The sequence below is a fragment of the Schistocerca nitens genome, chromosome 9, assembly GCF_023898315.1.
Source record: "Schistocerca nitens isolate TAMUIC-IGC-003100 chromosome 9, iqSchNite1.1, whole genome shotgun sequence".
Taxonomy (NCBI): domain Eukaryota; kingdom Metazoa; phylum Arthropoda; class Insecta; order Orthoptera; family Acrididae; genus Schistocerca; species Schistocerca nitens.
Window position 1 is genome coordinate 126498457 of NC_064622.1, and position 22019 is coordinate 126520475.

Genomic DNA, 22019 nt, shown 5'->3' on the forward strand with positions numbered 1-22019 from the left:
TTGGTCTCTAAGTAAAAAAATTCTGTGAAATATTATATTAATTTTTTCTTATCAAAATTATTAATTAATGTAAATAACTCAGGTCGTTTCGTTTTCGCCTTGCTTTTTTAAAAATATGCTGTTAGAGCAACCGGTATAGTACACGATTCATAATGACTGCTAGGAATTTAATATCTGTAAGTTCAATAGGTTTCTCACAAGTGCAGTAAACACTTAATGTAAAATTAACATCGGGCAAGTAGGGAAATAAGGATCTCATAGTGGTCCACTCCTGTTTGTCGGAAGCGTAACCTTGTATGGAAGTGTGGTAATACAGCAAGATGCTGAAGATCATATGGGTAGATTATGTGGAGAGAAAAGAAATTTGTGGCATAATGACTAAAAGAAGAGATCGGGTGATAGGACATATTCTGTGACATCAACGGATCACCAATTTAGTACTGGAGATAAGTGTAGCGGTTGAAAATCGTAGGGGGAGACCAGAATATGAATGCAGTAGGGGTTCAAAAGGATGTAGATTTCAGTAGTTATTCGGAGATGAAGACGCTTGCACAGGATAGAGTAGCATGGAGAGCTACATAAAACTAGCATTCGTTCTGAAGACAGCAATGTGATGTACGCTATCGATACCATGGCAGGCAGTCCCTGTCGAGAGGTCGAGAGGTTGAGAGTAACAGCAACTCATGTGACTGCCCCGCCAATCCGTGCCCGGCTCCAAGACACGCCCTCCGCAGCGCACGCTGCTAGCGCCACCACGGAACCGACTTGACAAGTAGCTTTCTTTTTTTGATCTCATTTTGTTCGCTTGCGTTCGTTGCATCTGCTCCGGGCGGACGTCGTAAGACAGCCCCGTTCAAGTTCGTCTATGATCAATGAACTCAGTTTTTTATTACAGAGGGCAGCTAATCCTCTGGTCTAACACGCTGAGCTACCGTGCTGGCATAGCTTTCTGTCGATGCATTCGAAGCCTGAGGTGTTATTGTATGTGATGAACCTTCCTGTCTTACGGAACTGTCTGGACTATAATTGGACTTGTTGAATTCAAGTTAACCTTTTGAACACCAGTGCTTTTTGCCTGAAACCCCCATATTATTAAATTTCTTTAAGTAAGAGTGCCGTTTGCTTGAAACCATCGATTCTATTGGAAGGCAGAGACATCTAGTGATACACAGGGATACGTCTACGACTGTAGTGCATTGCAGCAGTCACAGCGTTCAAAGCTACAACTGGCGAGGAGATGGTGCTACGTATGTGTCGGAGACTGGAAAGTGAATCACGGTAGCAAAATGTACTTTTGATAAAAATCTCCAAAATTTCAAGCCCAGTTTTGCTTGTTATTCATGACTATATTTTGCTTTAGACATAACGAGTCATAGAAGTGCCGAGATATGGATTTGTGGTGGTGGTGGTGGTTAGTGTTTAACGTCCCGTCGACAACGAGGTCATTAGAGACGGAGCGCAAGCTCGGGTTAGGGAAGGATTGGGAAGGAAATCGGCCGTGCCCTTTCAAAGGAACCATCCCGGCATTTGCCTGAAACGATTTAGGGCAATCACGGAAAACCTAAATCAGGATGGCCGGAGACGGGATTGAACCGTCGTCCTCCCGAATGCGAGTCCATATGGATTTGTGTATAGGAGAATTGCAAAAATGCTTTCAGTGTGTCTCTTGGAATGATCGGGATAGAAAATTGTATGTGCAGTGGTTCCAAAATGAAACCACAAATTTGAAACAATTGACTGTTTATTTTTTTCCAATTTCTTCTAGCATTCGTTGCTTACTATGACAATAAACATTCATTATCTGAAAAATTATAAAGTTGTATTCCAAATCGAAATGACTCTTTAAAATAATATATTGTTTACCTTTTGTTAATTTCTTTTTGTATTCGTTTTTTCCTATGATGGTGAAGGTAAATTTTGTGAAAAAATTTGAAACAAAATTTTTTTTAGGCCCGCCCGGTTGGCCGTGCGGTCTAACGCACTGCTTTCCGGGCGGGAAAGAGCGCCTGGTCCCCGGCACGAATCCGCCCGGCGTATTTGTGTCGAGGTCTAGTGAACCGGCCTGTCTGTGGATGGTTTTTAGGCGTTTTTCCATCTGCCACTGCGAATGCTGGCTGTTTCCCCTTACTCCGCCTCAGTTACACTATGTCGGCGATTGCTGCGCAAACAAGTTCTCCGCGTACGCGTACACCATCATTACTCTACCACGCAAACATAGGGTTTGCACTCGTCTGGTGTGAGACGTTCCCTGGGGGTCCACCGGGGCCGAACCGCACAATATCCCTGGGTTCGGTGTGGGCGGCGTAGGGGTGAAGTGGACTGCGGTAGTCGTCGTGGGGTTGCGGACCACTGCGGCTGCGGCGGGGACGGAGCCTCTCTGTCGTTTCTAGGTCCCCGGTTAATATACAATACAATACAAATATTTTTTAAATTAATGGGACTCGAAGCATTAAATGGCCTTACAGAAGCACTAACCGGCCGACAGACAAATTGAACGTGTGTAGGTGTTTCGAACAACCTACGAACTTTCCTTGTCACTATGTAATGTGCGTAGGACCACAAGAAAGCCGACCCGAACCCCACCCCGCATCACTTCACCCAACAAATTGTGTCGCGTGTAGCGCTGTCGTCCAATCGCCAGATAAATGTTCGTCTTTTGCCGCTGAGTGTGAGATTAAATGCTGTACACATTGCCAGGCGGACGAATCTTTGACAGAGGTTCTGAAGAACTTTAAGACTAGAGATGTTTGTGGGACACGTCGTGCGAGGAGTACAGCAATAAAGAGGCAAGAAATGAAGCACTTGCTTCACTTGTAACGACTTCGTAATAGTTTATATTTTACACAAAGAGAGTTAAAGATATATATTTTATAAACATAAGTCTGTCGACCTTCTGTATTCCAGTTTTTAGGTTCTTATTTCTGGTACTTGCTGGAAATGAAATCTAAAATCAAAATACAGACGGATTTCGAATCATTTCAGATATATATTGGAATTAAAAGCTAAAAATAACAATATAGACAATCAATAGACGTTTATTCTTAAAAAAATATAATTGTTTCGTTGTAGTGTAACAAAACTGCAGCGTATATCCAATCCTTCTACTAAGAAGAGCAAAGTGTGGGATTTTTCAAGAGTTCCGACAGTTGCTGAATGCTTCATTCCTTACAAATCTGTTGTATTTATTACGTGATGTGGGCCACCAACATTTGCAGTCTTTCTTCTCGTCATCTGAATGGAATTTCTTAAACTTACTTAGAGATCTTTTATACTACATCCGTAATTAAATTAATAAATTTTACATGAACATGTTTTGTTTTATTTATTTTTCTCTACATTGATTTGGTTCTTCAGACAAGTAAAACTCAGGAATCATTTTAGACAATAACTATGGGGATACAACAATACTGAATTTGAAGTCTGTTACACTACTACCGTTGGTTGGAAATAGCAATGTAGCTACTAACCTCTCTTCGCAGCTTACAATGAGGTGACAAAACTCATGGGATACCTCGTAATATCGTCTCGGACCTCCTTTTGCCCGGCGTAGTGTAGGAACAGGACGTTACATGGACTCAACGACTCGTTGGAAGTCTCGTGCAGAAATACTCAGCCATGCTGCCTCTACAGTCGTCCGTAATTGCAAATGTGTGACCTGAACAGGATTTTGTGCACGAACTGACTTCTCGATTATGCATAACAAATGCTCGATGAGATTGAAGTCAGGCGACCTGGGTCGCCAAAACATTCGCTCGAACTGTCCAGATTGTTCTTCAAACCAATTGCGAACAGTTACGGCCAGGAGACATGACGCACTGTCATACACAAAAATTCCATCGTTTTTTGAGATCATGAACTCTACGAATGGGTACAAACGGTTTCCAAATAGCTGAACACAACCACCTGCAGTCACTGATCGGCTTAGTTGGACGTGAGCCCCAAGTCCATTTCATGCAAACACAGCCGACTCCATCGTGGAGCTATCACCAACTTCCACAGTATCTTGTTGACAATGTGGGTCCATTGCCTCGTGAGAGGTCTGCGGCACATCCGAACCCTACCACCAGCTCTTACCAGTGAGCCGAAGAGAGGCGCTTCAGGCGACGTCGTCCTGTTAGGAAAGGCACTCGGTGGGTCGTCTGCTACCATAGCCCATTAACACCAAATTTCGCCGCACTGTCCTAACGGATATGTTCGTCGTACATCCCACATTGATTTCTGTGGTTATTTCACACAGTGTTGCTTGTCTGTTAGCACAAACAACTCTACGCAAATGCAGCTGCTCTCAGTCGTTAAGAGGAAGGCCATCGGTCACTGCGTTGACAGTGGCGAGAGGTAATTCCTGAAACGTGGTATTCTCGACGCACTCTTGACACAGTGGGTCTCGGAATATTGAATTTCCTAAGGATTTCCGAAATGGAATATGCCATGCTTGTAGCCCCTACTACCATTCCGAGTTCAAAGTCTGTTAATTCCCGACGTACGGGCACGATCACATAGGAAACATTTTCACTTCAATCACTTGAGTACAAATGGCAGCTCCGCCAATGCACAACCTTTTTATATCTTGTGTACGTCATACTACCGCCATCTGCATATGTACATACCGCTATCTCATGACTTTTGTCTCCCTACTGTATGGCCTTCCTCACCACTGTATTCTTCTTCGGTAAGAATGCTTTGACGCTCAGCAGCTCCAAAATCTAAAAAGGTGTGTGAATTACTAAGGGACCAAACTGATGAGATCATCGGTCCCTAGACCTACACACTACTTAAACTAACGTACGCTAAGAACAACACACAGGCCCATGCCCAAGGGAGGACTCGAACCTCCGGCGCAGTCCATCACATGGCGCCTCTAACCGCGCGGCCACACCGCCCGACTCTGAAATCTATGTATCATCTATGCTTACATAATTATAAAAATCATCGGCTCCCAGCTTCTGAAGTAACAGAATAGCTTAATTTCTTTCTTTTTATTAGCCATTTCTTTGCCCACAACTTTCTCTCAGCTTTTTTTCCACTCTAAAACAGCCAAGGTAAACGCCAGGTTTTGTTTCAGTGTGAAAAACTCAGTGAACGTAAGATAAACAAATCACAACAAGGCAGCGCTGTAATTGCTGATTACATTCGGTCGGGCCATATGCAGGCTGTCACGAAAATGGTCTGTCCGTCAGTCGGCCGGTAAATTGGTGTGTGTGTGTGTGTGTGTGTGTGTGTGTGTGTGTGTGTGTGTGTGTAGGTTAGGGATGGCGGATATTGCTGAAACAACCACCTTTCGGTTATATCGTTTTCTTTTATACCCAGTGTAATCGGAGTGTTAAAATCGCTCAAAATAACGTTTCTGTATTCCTTTTATTTCGTGTATCAAACGCAGAAATCGAAAAATGATTGAAAAATTTTGACTCCCTCAGTTTCGAGATACATGGAATCAAAATATTAAATTAAATAGGCAACTTAGTACGTCCATCTAGTACTTTCTCCAAAAGTGATGAACAATTGACTACTGCAATGTAATGTAATTTTTTTGAAACTCTGCTCAAAAATCACTCTGTAATCGGGTATGATACCACCATTTGTAAATTGTGAATAGTTAGTACTAAATGGTGAAAAACGAGATTGAAGAACTATTTTTCGTGTCCATTATCAAGGGCTACAAGTAGTTAAGGGCATGTCGTGTACACAGACAGCAGATCATCTGGTTTCTATGTCTATTGTATTTCATAAGTGAACTGTTAAGTTTTAGATGGCTCTAAGCACTTTGGGACTTAACATCTGAGGTCATCAGTCCCCTAGACTTAAATCTAACTAACCATAGGACGTCACACACATCCTTGCCCGAAGCAGGATTGCGACCGTAGCAGCAGCAGGGTTCCGGACTGAAGCGACTAGAACCGCTCAGCCACAGCGGACGGCTGTTAAGTTTTAAGTTCCCTCCCTATATTATGTCGCAAGTTTGGCTGCAAGGCCTTCAGGCCAAAAATCAAAATAAATAAAAAGAAAAAGTCACACGTGTGTTGTGTTCTTCCCGTTCTTAAACATTTAAAGCAAATGTAGCATTGTACGTCACTAATACTGCGCTGTGTAAAATACGTCAGAGTGTGGATGGTGCCATTCTGTTATACAATTTCTGTCCAGGAACGAAAGAGAGAAACTACCATGTAGATCGTATGGGGCAAGTCTAGCACAGTGTATATACACGTGTATCATCTAATAGACCACGCCACATGGTAACACGTACAAATACTTTATTGTCTTAGCAACGTTGCTCCAGTTCGTATGCCATATGTTCGTCGCTCGTTTATATCGGTATTGTTATTAAAATAGCACTGATCACTTTTCGCATGCCGGCCGGGGTGGCCGAGCGGTTCTAGGCGCTACAGTCTGGTACCAGGCGACCGCTACGGTCGCAAGTTCGAATCTTGCCTCGGGCATGGATGTGTGTGATGTCCTTATATTAGCTAGGTTTAAGTAGTTCTACTTTCTAGGGGACTGATGACCTCAGAAGTTAAGTCCCACAGGGCTCGGAGCCATTTGCACCATTAAATTTTTGGCATTTTCTACAATAACGCAATACTTCATATAAGCAATGCAAATTTAACAAATACAAATTACTCGTTGCTTAAAAAAGGTTTATTTTAAAGCGAAAAATTTTAGTATTGCTGCTATGGCTAATTTATATGTCGATTTTTTTACTCGGTTATTAGTAAAACATAAACACAGCTGTTATAATCGTTACCAGACAAATACTGAGAAATACCGATTATTCAGAATAAAGTAGCGACAGTGTAGGGGCCTTAAAGTATACCAGAGTAAAGTACAAGTCATATATGCTTCACATTATTTTTTCTCAGTCTTCCAGCATCCACCTATTCCTCGGCCTCCACCACTGAGCCGACCCACCACACAAGAAGAAAACAGCTTATTGGTACACATTTCCCTGACAGGTGCTGGCCGCCTTTGTCTGGGTGTTACGGTTTTGCGGAGCATTATTGTGCTCAGAGCCGCGGAGTCGAGGGCCGTGCTCGCAGGGCGCCGTAATGAGAAGTGACGGCTGGTGCAGCAACTCATTTCCCGCGGTGAGCCGGACGTGGTTCCGCCGCCGCCGCCGCCGCCACCTCCGCCGCCGCCCGTGGCCGCCCCCGACGCCCCCAGACTCCACTTAATTACTTCGTGCTGCGCCGGAGGCCTAATGGTGCGATACCTGCGCGGCCAAACTCATTACGGGCATCATCAGCCGGCGCCACGCGACGCGACTCCGCTAAACCGCAGTCTACTCCGCACTCTCGTTTAGCAGAGAGGAACTCTGTCCCTCGACGAGTGCTGGGCCAACTGCACATCACACGACGAGGCCGTTTCAAACGAGTATCATTCAACGCGAACAGTTTTCTTGTTACTTTTATTCGTCCTGTCCTGCGAAGGGAGACTCCTACAATGATGGGCCATCACCCGTACTTCGCAATCTTACTGCTCACTCAACAGTGCTGTCGAAGGCCTGTAGCTCTGTCAGATTGTTTCCAAACCAACAGTTCACTTGGGTACTGAAGGTGCTTGCTCAGATACACATCGCAAGTTCTTTTCCACTCAGTTTGAAACATCTGAAGCTGCTCGTCCCTTGTAGCGCAAGCTATGCACTGCCATTGTCGCTTTCACGTATTCACTCACATTTTATATCTCAAAGGCTGCACAAAATTGCTAACGCTTCCGTGGCCATTTGTTGACAAACTGTCTATTTGCTTCTGTCTTGGGCTCCTCCGCCGACCATCTGATGATTTTACTGGCGTTTCGCCACCACGAGTGGCTGGCATTGTCGAAGCTTCACCCTCGATTGCCGGTGGTGAACTGGAGCTGAGTTCGCGCCCGCAGACTATATGTACCTGGCGCGCCAACGTCCGAGGGCTTCTCCCCGGTCATTTCCGATGCGGTTCTGTTCTTGCTACCAGCGACGGTCGTTCGCTGCAGTACGGGAAGCTAGGATCCGTTTACCTTAAGGTTCAAATGGCTCTGAACACTATGGGACTTAAGTTCTGAGGTCATGAGCCCCTACAATTTAGAACTACTTAAACCTAACTAACCTAAGGACATCACACACATCCATGCCCGAGACAGGATTCGAACCTGCGACCGTAGCGGTCGCCCGGTTCCAGACTGTAGCACCTAGAACCGCTCGACCACACCGGCCGGCGTTTACCTTAAGGCTTTCCTCTTTCTTGTTCAAGATGTTCGCGTGTTTTTGTATTTCTACAGCTTCTCTGAACAAGCGAGTGTGATAGTGGTTCTCTACAGCCAGAACTTCCGTGTCGGCGAATTTTATTTCGTAGTCGGTCTCACTCAGTGCTCTGCCACGGCCGATTTCTCCACCTGCCTCAACCTGCAATGTCGCTTCTGTTCTTTGATCGTGGTGTTGATTGATCGTCCAGTTATTACGACATAAACTTTTCCGCATGTGCATGGTATACGGTATATTCCCGACATTGCAAGGGGGTCCCTTTTCACCTTTTCCGATCTAAGACACTCTTTGATCTTCCTTGTTGGCTTTAAAATCGCCTTTACAGCGAGTTTGCGCAATATACGGACGATTCTGTCCGTCACTCTGGGAATGTATGGCAGAAAGGCCGTACCCGACATTTCTTTTTATGATTCTTTACTTCGCTGAGTGTTTGGCTCTGTTACATTTCTAATATAATTTGTGGAATACCCATTGCTCCTCAGAACAGTTTCCAGGTGCTGCGTTTCCCGTCTGAGGTGCTGCGGCTCACATATTCGTCCTGCTCGCGTTACGAGCGTATTAATCATGCCTCTTTTCTGGCTCAGGTGGTGGTTCGATAGTTTGTGCAGGTATCGGTCCGTGTGTGTCGGTTTTCGATACACGCTGTGTCTCAGGTTTCCGCCATCCCTTGTGACCAGCACATCTAGAAATGTAAGTTTTTTGTCCTTTTCTTCTTCCATGGTAAATTTTATGTTGGCATGGAGGCTGTTCAAGTGTCTTAGGAAGTCACGGAGCTGTTCTTGACCATGGTTCCACACAACGAAAGTATCATCGACGTATCTGTGCCACACCTTAGGTTTGCAAGTCGCCAAGTCCAGTGCCTCTGCTTCGAAATGTTCCAAGAAGAAGTTGGCCACCCCTGGACTAAGAGGACTACCCATGGCGACGCCTTCCACCTGTTCGCAGAAATTGCCATTCCACGTGAAATAGCTCGTGGTAAGACATGTATGGAAGAGCTTTGTGATGTCTTGCGGGAAAATGGAACCGATGTGCTCCAGAGCGTCACTGAGTGGCGCTTTCGTCAACAAAGAAACAACATCAGAGCTGACCAGACTGTAGTTTGGTGCAAGTTTTAGTTTCTCCAATTTCTCAATGAAATGTCCTGAATCCTTTATGTATGTGTCGGTCTTCCCCACGTGCGGCTGGAGCAGAGAGGCCAAGTGTTTTGCCAGCTTATACGTCGGTGAGCCAGGAGCGTTAACAATCGGTCTAGTGGAACGTTGTTCTTATGGATCTTAGGTAATGAGACCGACCACGTAATAAAATTCGCCGACACGCAAGTTCTGGCTGTAGAGAAGCACTATCACACCCGCTTGTTCAGAGAAGCTGTAGGAATACAAAAACAAGCGAACAGCTTGAACAAGAAAGAGGAAAGCCTTAAGGTAAACGGATCCTAGCTTCCCGTATTGCAGCGAACAACCGTCGCGGGTAGCAAGAGGAGAACCGCACCGGAAATGACCGCGGAGAAGCCCTCGGACGTTGGCGCGCCAGGTACATATAGTCTGCGGCCGCGAGCTCGGCTCCACCACTGGCAGTGGAAGGTGAAGCTTTGACAATGCCAGCCACTCGTGCTGGCGAAATGGCAGTAAAATCATCAGACGAACGTCGGCTGAAGAACCCGAGACTGAAGCCAATAGGCAGTTTGTCTCAAAGGTTTGCACTACACTAGTAATGCTTACAATCACAATTACATTATACAGTCACATTAATGTGACCGCCTGTCAAAAGCCTGAATACCACCATTCGCATCGCGAACTGCTGTGAAATTAGCAGGATGAGAGACTGTGGGATTCTGGGAGTTAATGACAGGGACATGGAACCACACTGACTCCACTGCCGTGGTCTGCTGCGTTAGGTTTCTCGGATGAGCACCCAAGGCGAGAACAGCGCAATCGAAGTGGTTCTACAGACTATTGAGTGGGTTTAAACCCGAGTTTAATGGCCAGGGCACTACAGCATACTCATCCGGGTGCCTCTCAAACCACGCACGCGCACCGCGGGCTGCACGGCACGTTGCACTTTCCTGCTGGTACATTCCACACTGCTGAGGGAAAACAAACTGCGTTCAGGGGTGAATATGGTTCCCAACTGTTGAAGCATTGATCTATTGAGCCTTCCAGAATGACAATATCAACCAAGAAACGCCACGAAAACAATCCTCAGACGGCAACGCTACATCCTCCGACCTGGAAGCTCCAGACGATTGTTGTAGGGTCTTTGCTTTCAAACGTTTCACGGCTTACAAGTCAACAGTTATCTGTCCGATGGAACCTAAATCGCGATTCACCTGAAAAGGCCATCTGTCGCCACTCAGTGGACTTCCAGTTAAAGTACTGGAGTTCGAAATCCAGTTCTCGTCGCCAATGAACAGTAGTCAGCATAGGTGCATGAACCAGGTGCCTGCTGCTGAGACCCATATGCAGGAACGTTCCATGAACGATCGTTGAGTAGACACTGTTGCCTTGCTTTATCTATGCAGTCTATTGCTCAACAACCGCACGTCTACTCGCCTGTACACATCTCCCCTGCCATCTCTGGGTGGCTCGAGAACAGCTCACAGCCGTTCCGGAAATGATTCCGCTCTTGGTCCGAAAGCCAATAATCATATCGCTTTGGTTGTCAAATAAATCGTTCCATGTCCTCATTACGACAACGATTCACTCTACTCTGCTCCCCCCCCCCCCCCCCCGATTCACTCTATTCTGCTTCGCCCCCCCCCCCCGCCCCGATACACTTTATGTATTTTCCACTAATTTTGGTACCACCTGCCGTCTGTGAGTGGTTATAGCACGTCGACGTTTATATAAGTAGTGGTCACATTAATGTAAATAGACCTTGTATTACGAGCTGTTGTTATACAGCCACTGAGAGAAAAGCGAAGAGCCGGCCGGAGTGGCCGTGCGGTTCTAGGCGCTACAGTCAGGAACCGAGCGACCGCTACGGTCACAGGTTCGAATCCTGCCTCGGGCATGGATGTGTGTGATGTCCTTAGGTTAGTTAGGTTTAATTAGTTCTAATTTCTAGGCGACTGATGACCTCAGAAGTTAAGTCGCATAGTGCTCAGAGCCAGCCAAAAGCGAAGCTTTCAGAAAACATCACTGGGTGTCAGTGTACATTCATGAGTGGAGATGCAATTCTGTGTGACCAGTAGAATGGCCTGCAGAATGCATTAATATTGCTCATGTTTAGTTTTTTACCAGCGCTGGTGAGACATGCAGTTGGCGTGAACAGTGCTACTGTGAAGGATACGGAGATACCACGCACTCCGGTGACACACTGTTATCAGCACCTGGTAGAGTTCGAATGAGTCCTTGTGGTCGGCCCCCATTTGCCTGCTAGTCGAATCATGCAATATGTAAGAGTAGTGGGGCATTCAGACATCACAGTGGCCCAACGCTGGACTGCGTGGGAATGTGAGAACTGATATACTCGTCGCCTAGGACCCAGCCGTCCACAGCTGACTCCCACAAGGGAAGATTGCCATACAATACATCAAGCACATTGTTACCTCGTCGCATCCGCTCCTGTCATCTAAGAACTCGTAACGGATTTCCTGCAACATTTTGTGTCAACTCCGTCATTGCTCGCAGATTAGCAAAAAAATGGTTGAAATGGCTCTGAGCACTACCGGACTTAACTTCTGAGGTCATCAGTCCCCTAGAACTTAGAACTACTTAAACCTAACTAACCTAAGGACATCACACACATCAATGCCCGAGGCAGGATTCGAACCTTCAACCGTAGCGGTCGCGCGGTTCCAGAATGTACTGCCTAGAACCGCTCTACCACTCCGGCCGGCGGAGATTAGCAGCAGGCAGACTAGGGAATTACTGTCTACCAAATACGCTGCCCTTGACACAACATAAACGGCTGTGTTTGAAGGGATTTCGTTACCAGGAATCATGGATCGCTTATGAATGGTGCTGCACTGTAAGTTGCGATGAACCACGGTTCTTCACTGCCGGCCGCAGTACCCAGCGGTTCTAGGCGCTTCAGTCTGGAACCGTGCGACCGTTACAGGTCGCAGGTTCGAATCCTGCCTCGGGCATGGATGTGTGTGATGTCCTTAGGTTAGTTAGGTTTAAGTAGTTCTACGTCTAGTGGACTGATGACCTCAGAGGTTAAGTCCCATAGTGCTGAAAGCCATTTGAACCATTTTTGAACGGTTCTTCACTAGCTTGGGTGATGACCGACGGCGAATTGACGACAGCATGGGGAGAGTGTTATTCCGGGTGACATAGTCTGCAGGCCCATGGACTATTATTTCAGGTCAGGTCTGGCAGTGATTCAGGGAATTCTGACGGCACAGCAGTATGTCACTAACATCTTGTGTTCTCATGTATAACCTCTAATGCAGGAGTATGGTGGTGCTATTTTTCAACAGTACAACTCGTCTACGTGTGGAACTTGTGTCTATTAACTGTCTGAATCATGTCGAGGTACTTCCAGGGCCAGATCTGCCCCGACAGAATGTGTTGGACTAGTTAGGACGTCAGTTTCTTTGCAGTGCCTTGTACAATGATTTCAACGACCAGCTCCAGCAGTTGTGGGCCAGCTTTCCCCAGGAGAGCATGCAACAGTTTTGTAATTCCCTCTCAAAACTAACCAGTGCAAGTGTCCAGGTCAGAGGCGTGCAGCTTCATAGTCGTGGGCTCACACTGTCAAATTATTTGTAAACTTGACTTGCTATAGTAATCACTGAAATAACATTGCATACTCACTAAGCATGTGAAGTTTCATTTTGTTTCCTTTGAGAGAGGACAAGTTACTCTCTCACCTACTTTCTGCATATGGTAAATTATTCAAGATTTTATTAACACTTGGCGCACGTTGAGCGAGAATCCAGAAAGCTAACAGCCTGAGTAGACATTGATAGAGCCTGGTAGGGCGCTAAATGCATGAGGTATTTTTATGGTTCTCAGCTCATAGAAACGGCATGTTGGGAGTTGAAAGCAATTTGGGGCGAGACCATCCCTCAGTAAATCTTGCCAGACAGGCCCACAGCAGTACAGGGCAGACAGGGCAGTCCCTCATAGAGACAGGTCACCAGCAGAACAATGACGAGCTACCTGCTACGGCGCCAGCAGAAGCCTGGGCTGGGGGCAATGAACTGAAGGAATTCATCAGCAAAGTTCAGTTGTAAACCGGGTATTGTGTGCAGACCCACACATAATAAAAATTCACCTGTTTCCGTTTTCGCTGATAGTGCAAGTAGGCCAGTGAACCACTTCCCCATCCACCTTGGTTGTATAAGAAAAATCTGGCATGTGAGAAACGTTTGGAGATAGAATCTATATTACACCTCATAGCTAGGACTAACAAGCTCCAAGGCACAGGCGATTTAGATAAAGAACTATAAGACTGTTCAAATAACTTACAGGTTTGCTGCCGGGTGACGTCGTCGAACACCGCCGATATTTCGACAGGAGCACACCCTGCCATTCTCAAGGCACAAATGCAAGGAAGAAAAAAATGTGCAAGCAAATTTAATACCTCGGTTCACAGAGGAGAAACAAGGAAGACACCACACACAGGACAAGTGTCAACACAAAGATAACCAACATCAGAAATATCGATAGTTACTATTAATCAACAGGTGAGGTAGCACTAATTCTGTCCCTCCGTTTTTTGATGAGAGACAGAGCCGGATTCCAAGCAGCATTTAAACAAAATCCACCATCTCTGTTAATGAGGTTGCTTGATAGTAACTGACGGAAAGTCATCGAGTAAAACAGAGGTCATTTCTGGTGTTCCCCAATGTAGTGCCATAGGCCCTTTGCTGTTCGTTATCTATATAAACGATTTTGGAGGCAATATGAGCAGCCGTCTTCAGTTGTTTGCAGATGACACTGTCGGTTATCAACTAATAAAGTCATCAGAAGATCAAAACAAACTGCAAAACGATTTAGAAAAAATATCTGGATGGTGCGAAAAGTGGCAGTTGACCCTAAATAACGAAAAGTGTGAGGTAGCCCACATGAGTGCTAAAAGAAACTCGTTAAACTTCGGTTACACCATAAATCAGTCTATTCTAAAAGCACGCATTATTGTGGCCAAGATAGACACGAAGCCCACGCCTACCACAGTAGTATAAGTTTATATGCCAACTAGCTCTGCACGTGATGAAGTCACTGAAGAAATGTATGGGGAAATAAAAGAAATTATTCAGATAGTGAAGGGAGACGAAAATTTAATAGTCATGGGTGACTGAAATTCGGTAGTAGGAAAAGGGATAGAAAGAAGCGTAGTAGGTGAATATGGATTAGGGCTAAGAAATGAAAGAGGAAGCCTCCTGATAGAATTTTGCACAGAGCACAACTTAATCATAGTTAACACTTGGTTCAAGATTCATAAAAGAAGGTTATGTACATGGAGGAAGCCTGGAGATACTGAGAGGTTTCAGATACATTACACAATGGTAAGACAGAGATTTAGGAACCAGGTTTTAAATTGTAAGACATTTCCAGGGGCAGATGTGGACTCTGATCACAATCTATTGGTTGTGAACTGTAGATTAAAACTGAAGAAACTGCAAAAAGGTGGGAATTTAAGGAGATGGGACCTGGATAAACTGACTGAACCAGAGGTTGTACAGAGTTTCAGGGAGAGCATAAGGGAACAATTGACAGGAATGGGGGAATGAAATACAGTAGAAGAAGAATGGGTAGCTTTGAGGGATGAAATAGTGAATGCAGCAGAGGATCAAGTAGGTAAAAAGACGATAGAAATCCATGGGTAACAGAAGAGATACTGAATTTCATTGATGAAAGGATAAAATACAAATATGCAGTAAATGAAGCAAGCAAACGTCTCAAAAATGAGATAAACAGGAAGTCCATAATGGCTAAGCAGGGATGGCTAGAGGACAAATGTAAGGATGTAGAGGGTTATCTCACTATGGATAAGATAGATACTGCCTACAGAAAAATTAAAGGGACCTTGGGAGAACAGAGAACCACTTGTATGAATATCAAGAGCTCAGATGGAAACGCAGTTCTAAGCGAAGAAGGGAAAGCAGAAAGGTAGAGGGAGTATATAGAGGGCCTATACAAGGGCAATCTACATGAGGACAATATTTTGGAAATGGAAGAGGATGTAGGTGAAGATGAAATGGGAGATACGATACTGCGTGAAGAGTTTGACAGAGCACTGAACGACCTGAGACGAAACAAAACCCCGAGAGTAGACAACATTCCATTAGAACTACTGACGGCCTCGGGAGAGCCAGTCCTGACAAAACTCTATCATCTGGTGAGCAAGATGTATGAGACAGGAGAAATATCCTCAGACTTCAAGAAGAAAATAATAATTTCGATCCCAAAGAAAGCAGGTGCTGGCAGATGTGAAAATTACCGAAAATTCAGTTTAATAAGTCACGGATGCAAAATACTGACGCTTATTCTCTACAGACGAATGGAAAAACTGGTAGAAGCTGACCTTGGGGAAGATCAGTTTGGATTCCGTAGAAATATTGGAACACGTGCGGCAATACTGACCCTACGACTTATCTTAGAAGCGAGATTAAGGAAAAGCAAACCTACGTTTCTAGCATTTGTAGACTTAGAGAAAGATTTTGACAATGTTGACTGGAATACTCTCTTTCAAATTCTAAAGGTGGCAGGGGTAAAATACAGGGAGCGAAAGGCTATTTACAATAAGTACAGAAACCAGATGGCAGTTATAAGAGTCGAGGGGCACGAAAGGGAAGCAGTGGTTGGGAAGGGAGTGAGACAGGTTTGTAGGCTATGCCCGATGTTATTCAATCTGTATATTGAGCAAGCAGTGAAGCAAACAAAAGAAAAATTCGGAGTAGGTATTAAAACCCATGGAGAAGAAATAAAAACTTTGAGGTTCGCCGATGACATTGTAATTCTGTCAGAGACAGCAAAGGACTTGGAAGAGCAGTTGAACGGAATGGACAGTGTCTTGAAAGGAGGGTATAAGATAAACATCAACAAAAGCAAAACGAGGATAATGGAATGTAGTCGAATTAAGTCGGGTGATGCTGAGGGAATTAGATTAGGAAATGAAACACTTAAAGTAGTAAAGGAGTTTTGCTATTTGGGGAGCAAAATAACTAATGATGGTCGAAGTAGAGAAGATATAAAATGTAGACTGGCTATGGCCAGGAAAGCGTTTCTGAAGAAGAGAAATTTGTTAACACGAGTATAGATTTAAGTGTCAGGAAGTCGTTTCTGAAAGTATTTGTACGGAGTGTAGCCATGTATGGAAGTGAAACATGGACGATAACTAGTTTGGACAAGAAAAGAATAGAAGCTTTCGAAATGTGGTGCTACAGAAGAATGCTGAAGATTAGATGGGTAGATCATATAACTATTGAGGAGGTATTGAATAGGATTGGGGAGAAGAGAAGTTTGTGGCACAACTTAACTAGAAGAACGGATCGGTTGGTAGGACATGTTCTGAGGCATGAAGGGATCACAAATTTAGTATTGGAGGGCAGCGTGGAGGGTAAATATGGTAGAGGGAGACCAAGAGATGAATACACTAAACAGATTAAGAAGGATGTAGGTTACAGTAGGTACTGGGAGATGAAGAAGCTTGCACAGGATAGAGTAGCATGGAGAGCTGCATCAAACCAGTCTCAGGATTGAAGACCACAACAACAACAACATTCTAAAAGCCGTAAGAAGAGAATAGAAGCTTTCGAAATGTGGTGCTAGGTGTTACAATTACGATCAACTTAAATTGGAAAGAACACACAGAAAATGTTATGGGGAAGGCTAACCAAAGACTGCGTTTTATTCGCAGGACACTTAGAAAATGTAACAGACCTACTAAGGAGACTGCCTACACTACGCTTGTCCGTCCTCTTTTAGAATACTGCTGCGCGTTGTGGGATCCTTACCAGATAAGACTGACGGAGTACTTCGAAAAAGTGGAAAGAAAGGCAGCACGGTTTGTATTATCGCGAAATATGGGAGAGAGTGTCGCAGAAATGATACAGGATTTCGGCTGGAAATCATTAAAAGAAAGGCGTTTTTCGTTGCGACGGAATCTTCACACGAAATTCCAATCACCAACTTTCTCCTCCGAATGCGAAAATATTTTGTTGAGACCGACCTACATAGGGAGGAACGATCACGACGATAAAATAAGGGAAATCAGAGCTCGTACGGAAAGATATAGGTGTTCATTCTTTCCACGCGCTAAACGAGATTGGAATAATAGAGAATTGTGAAGGTGGTTCGATGAAGCTTCTGCCAGGCACTTAAATGTTATTTGCAGAGTATCCATGTAAATGTAGACGAAGATTAATGGCCGACATATTACATCTACATACATACTCCTCAGTCCACCATACGGTGCGTGGCGGAGGGTACCTCCTACCACAACTAGCATCTTGTCTCCCTGTTCCACTCCCAAACAGAACGAGGGAAAAATGACTGCCTATACGCCTCTGTACGATCCCTAATCTCTCTTATCTTATCTTTGTGGTCTTTTCACGAAATATAAGTTGGCGGCATTAAAATTGTACTGCAATCAGCCTCAAATGCTGGTTCTCTAAATTTCCTTAATAGCGATTCACGAAAAGAATGCCTCCTTTCCTCCAGAGACTCCCACCCGAGTTCCTGAAGCATTTCCGTAACACTCGCGTGATGATCATACCTACCAGTAACAAATCTAGCAGCCCGCCTCTGAATTTCTTCTATGTCCTCCCTCAAACCGACCTGATAAGGATCCCAAACGCTCGAGCAGTAATCAAGAATATGTCGTATTAGTGTTTTATAAGCGGTCTCCTTTACAGATGAACCACATCTTCCCAAAATTCTACCAATGAACCGAATACGACTATCCTCCTTCTTCACAACTGCTGTAACATGCTTGTACGGCTTCATATCGCTCTGAAAAGTTACGCCCAAATATTTAATCGACGTGACTGTGTCAAGCGCTATACTACTAATGGAGTATTCAAACATTACGGGATTATTTTTCCTATTTATCTGCATTAATTTACATTTAACTATATTTAGAGTTAGCTGCCATTCTTTACACCAATCACAAATCTTGTCCAAGTCATCTTGTATCCTCCTACAGTCACTCAACGATGACACCTTCCCGTACACCACAGCATCATCAGCAGACAGCCGCACATTGCTATCCACCCTATACAAAAGATCATTTATGTAGATAGAAAACATCAGCGGACCTACCACACTTCCCTGGGGCACTCTAGATGATACCCTCAACTCCGATGAACACTCAACATCGAGGACAACGTACTGGGTTCCATTACTTAATAAGTCTTCGAGCCAGTCACATATTTGGGAACCAATCCCATATGCTCGTACCTTAGTTAGGAGTCTGCAGGGGGGCACCGAGTAAAACGCTTTCCGGAAGTCAAGGAATATGGCATCCGTCTGATACACATCATCCATGGTTCGCAAGATATCATGCGAAGAAAGGGCGAGTTGCGTTTCGCAGGAGTGATGCTTTCTAAAGCCGTGCTGATGCGTATTACGCTGGATCCATCTTACAGATATCAGAGTCATGATTCCTGCCACAGCTAGACTGTGAAACAATACCCGAGACTATGAATCAACAGTTTCAAATGGTTCAAATGGCTCTAAGCACTATGGGACTTGACATCTGAGGTCATCAGTCCCCTATACTTTTTTTTTTTTTTTTTTTTTTTTTGTCGTCAGTCTTCATCTCAGAGTAGCCCTTACAACCTACGTCCTCAATTATTTGCTTGACGTATTCCAATCTCTGTCTTCCTCTACAGTTTTTGCCCTCTACAGCTCCCTCTAGTACCATGGAAGTCATTCCCTCATGTCTTAGCAGATGTCCTATCATCCTGTCCCTTCTCCTTATCAGTGTTTTCCACATATTCCTTTCCTCTCCGATTCTGCGTAGAACCTCCTCATTCCTTACCTTATCAGTCAACCTAATTTTCAACATTCGTCTATAGCACCACATCTCAAATACTTCGACTCTTTTCTCTTCCGGTTTTCCAACAGTCCATGTTTCACTACCATACAATGCTGTACTCCAGACGTACATCCTCAGAAATTTCTTCCTCAAATTAAGGCCGGTATTTGATATTAGTAGACTTCTCTTGGCCAGAAACGCCTTTTTTGCCATAGCGAGTCTGCTTTTGATGTCCTCCTTGCTCCGTCCGTCATTGGTTATTTTACTGCCTAGGTAGCAGAATTCCTTAACTTCAATGACTTCGTGACCATCAATCCTGATGTTAAGTTTCTCGATGTTCTCATTTCTACTACTTCTCATTACCTTCGTCTTTCTCCGATTTACTCTCAAACCATACTGTGTACTCATTACACTGTTCATTCCGTTCAGCAGATCATTTAATTCTTCTTCACTTTCACTCAGGATAGCAATGTCATCAGCGAATCGTATCATTGATATCCTTTCACCTTGTATTTTAATTCCACTCCTGAACCTTTCTTTTATTTCCATCATTGCTTACTCGATGTACAGATTGAAGAGTAGGGGCGAAAGGCTACAGCCTTGTCTTACACCTTTCTTAATACGAGCACTTCGTTCTTGATCATCCACTCTTATTATTCCCTGTTGGTTGTTGTACATATTGTATATGACCCGTCTCTCCCTATAGCTTACCCCTACTTTTTTCAGAATCTCGAACAGCTTGCACCATTTTATATTGTCGAACGCTCTTTCCAGGTCGACAAATCCTATGAAAGTGTCTTGATTTTTCTTTAGCCTTGCTTCCATTATTGCTTTTCCTAAAGCCTGCCATTTTGCCCGCATCTCGTGGTCGTGCGGTAGCGTTCTCGCTTCCTACGCCCGGGTTCCCGGGTTCGATTCCCGGCGGGGTCAGGGATTTTCTCTGCCTCGTGATGGCTGGGTGTTGTGTGCTGTCCTTAGGCTAGTTAGGTTTAAATAGTTCTAAGTTCTAGGGGACTGATGACCATAGATGTTAAGTCCCATAGTGCTCAGAGCCATTGGAACCATTTTTGAACCTAAAGCCAAACTGATCGTCACCTAGCGCATTCTCAATTTTCTTTTCCATTCTTCTGTATATTATTCTTGTAAGCAGCTTCGATGCATGAGCTGTTAAGCTGATTGTGCGATAATTCTCGCACTTGTCAGCTCTTGCCGTCTTCGGAATTGTGTGGATGATGCTTTTCCGAAAGTCAGATGGTATGTCGCCAGACTCATATATTCTACACACCAACGTGAATAGTCGTTTCGTTGCCACTTCCCCCAATGATTTTAGAAATTCTGATGGAATGTTATCTATCCCTTCTGCCTTATTTGACCGTAAGTGCTCCAAAGCTCTTTTAAATTCCGATTCTAATACTGGATCCCCTATCTCTTCTAAATCGACTCCTGTTTCTTCTTCCATCACATCAGACAAATCTTCACCCTCATAGAGGCTTTCAATGTATTCTTTCCACCTATCTGCTCTCTCCTCTGCGTTTAACAGTGGAATTCCTGTTGCACTCTTAATGTTACCACCGTTGCTTTTAATGTTATCAAAGGTTGTTTTGACTTTCCTGTATGCTGAGTCTGTCCTTCCGACAATCATATCTTTTTCGATGTGTTCGCATTTTTCCTGCAGCCATTTCGTCTTAGCTTCCCTGCACTTCCTATTTTTTTCATTCCTCAGCGACTTGTGTTTCTGTATTCCTGATTTTCCCGGAACATGTTTGTACTTCCTCCTTTCATCAATCAACTGAAGTATTTCCTCTGTTACCCATGGTTTCTTCGCAGCTACCTTCTTTGTACCTATGTTTTCCTTCCCACCTTCTGTGATGGCCCTTTTTAGAGATGTCCATTCCTCTTCAACTGTACTGCGTACTGAGCTATTCCTTATTGCTGAATCTATAGCGTTAGAGAACTTCAAACGTATCTCGTCATTCCTTAGTACTTCCGTATCCCACTTCTTTGCGTATTGATTCTTCCTGACTAATGTCTTGAACTTCAGCCTACTCTTCATCACTACTATATTGTGATCTGAGTCTATATCTGCTCCTGGGTACGCCTTACAATCCAGTATCTGATTTCGGAATCTCTGTCTGACCATGATGTAATCTAATTGAAATCTTCACATATCTCGCGGCCTTTTCCAAGTATACCTCCTCCTCTTGTGATTCTTGAACAGGGTATTCGCTATTACTAGCTGAAACTTGTTACAGAACTCAATTAGTCTTTCTCCTCTTTCATTCCTCGTCACAAGCCCATATTCTCCTGTAACCTTTTCTTCTACTCCTTCCCCTACAACTGGATTCCAGTCGCCCATGAGTATTCGATTTTCGTCCCCCTTTACATACTGCATTACCCTTTCAATATCCTCATACACTTTCTCTATCTGTTCATCTTCAGCTTGCGACGTCGACATGTATACCTGAACTATCGTTGTCGGTGTTGGTCTGCTGTCGATTCTGATTAGAACAACCCGGTCACTGAACTGTTCACAGTAACACACCCTCTGCCCTACCTTCCTATTCATAACGAATCCTACACCTGTTATACCATTTTCTGCTGCTGTTGATATTACCCGATACTCATCTGACCAGAAATGCTTGTCTTCCTTCCACTTCACTTCACTGACCCCTACTATATCTAGATTTAGAACTATTTAAACCTAACTAACCTAAGGACATCACACACATCCATGCCCGAGGCAGCAGCGCGGTTACGGACTGAAGCGCCTAGAGCTGCTCGGCCACAGCGGTCGGCTCAACAGGTTCCTCACACTACAAATCTCACTACGGTTCACCACAAAACAATACTTAAATGC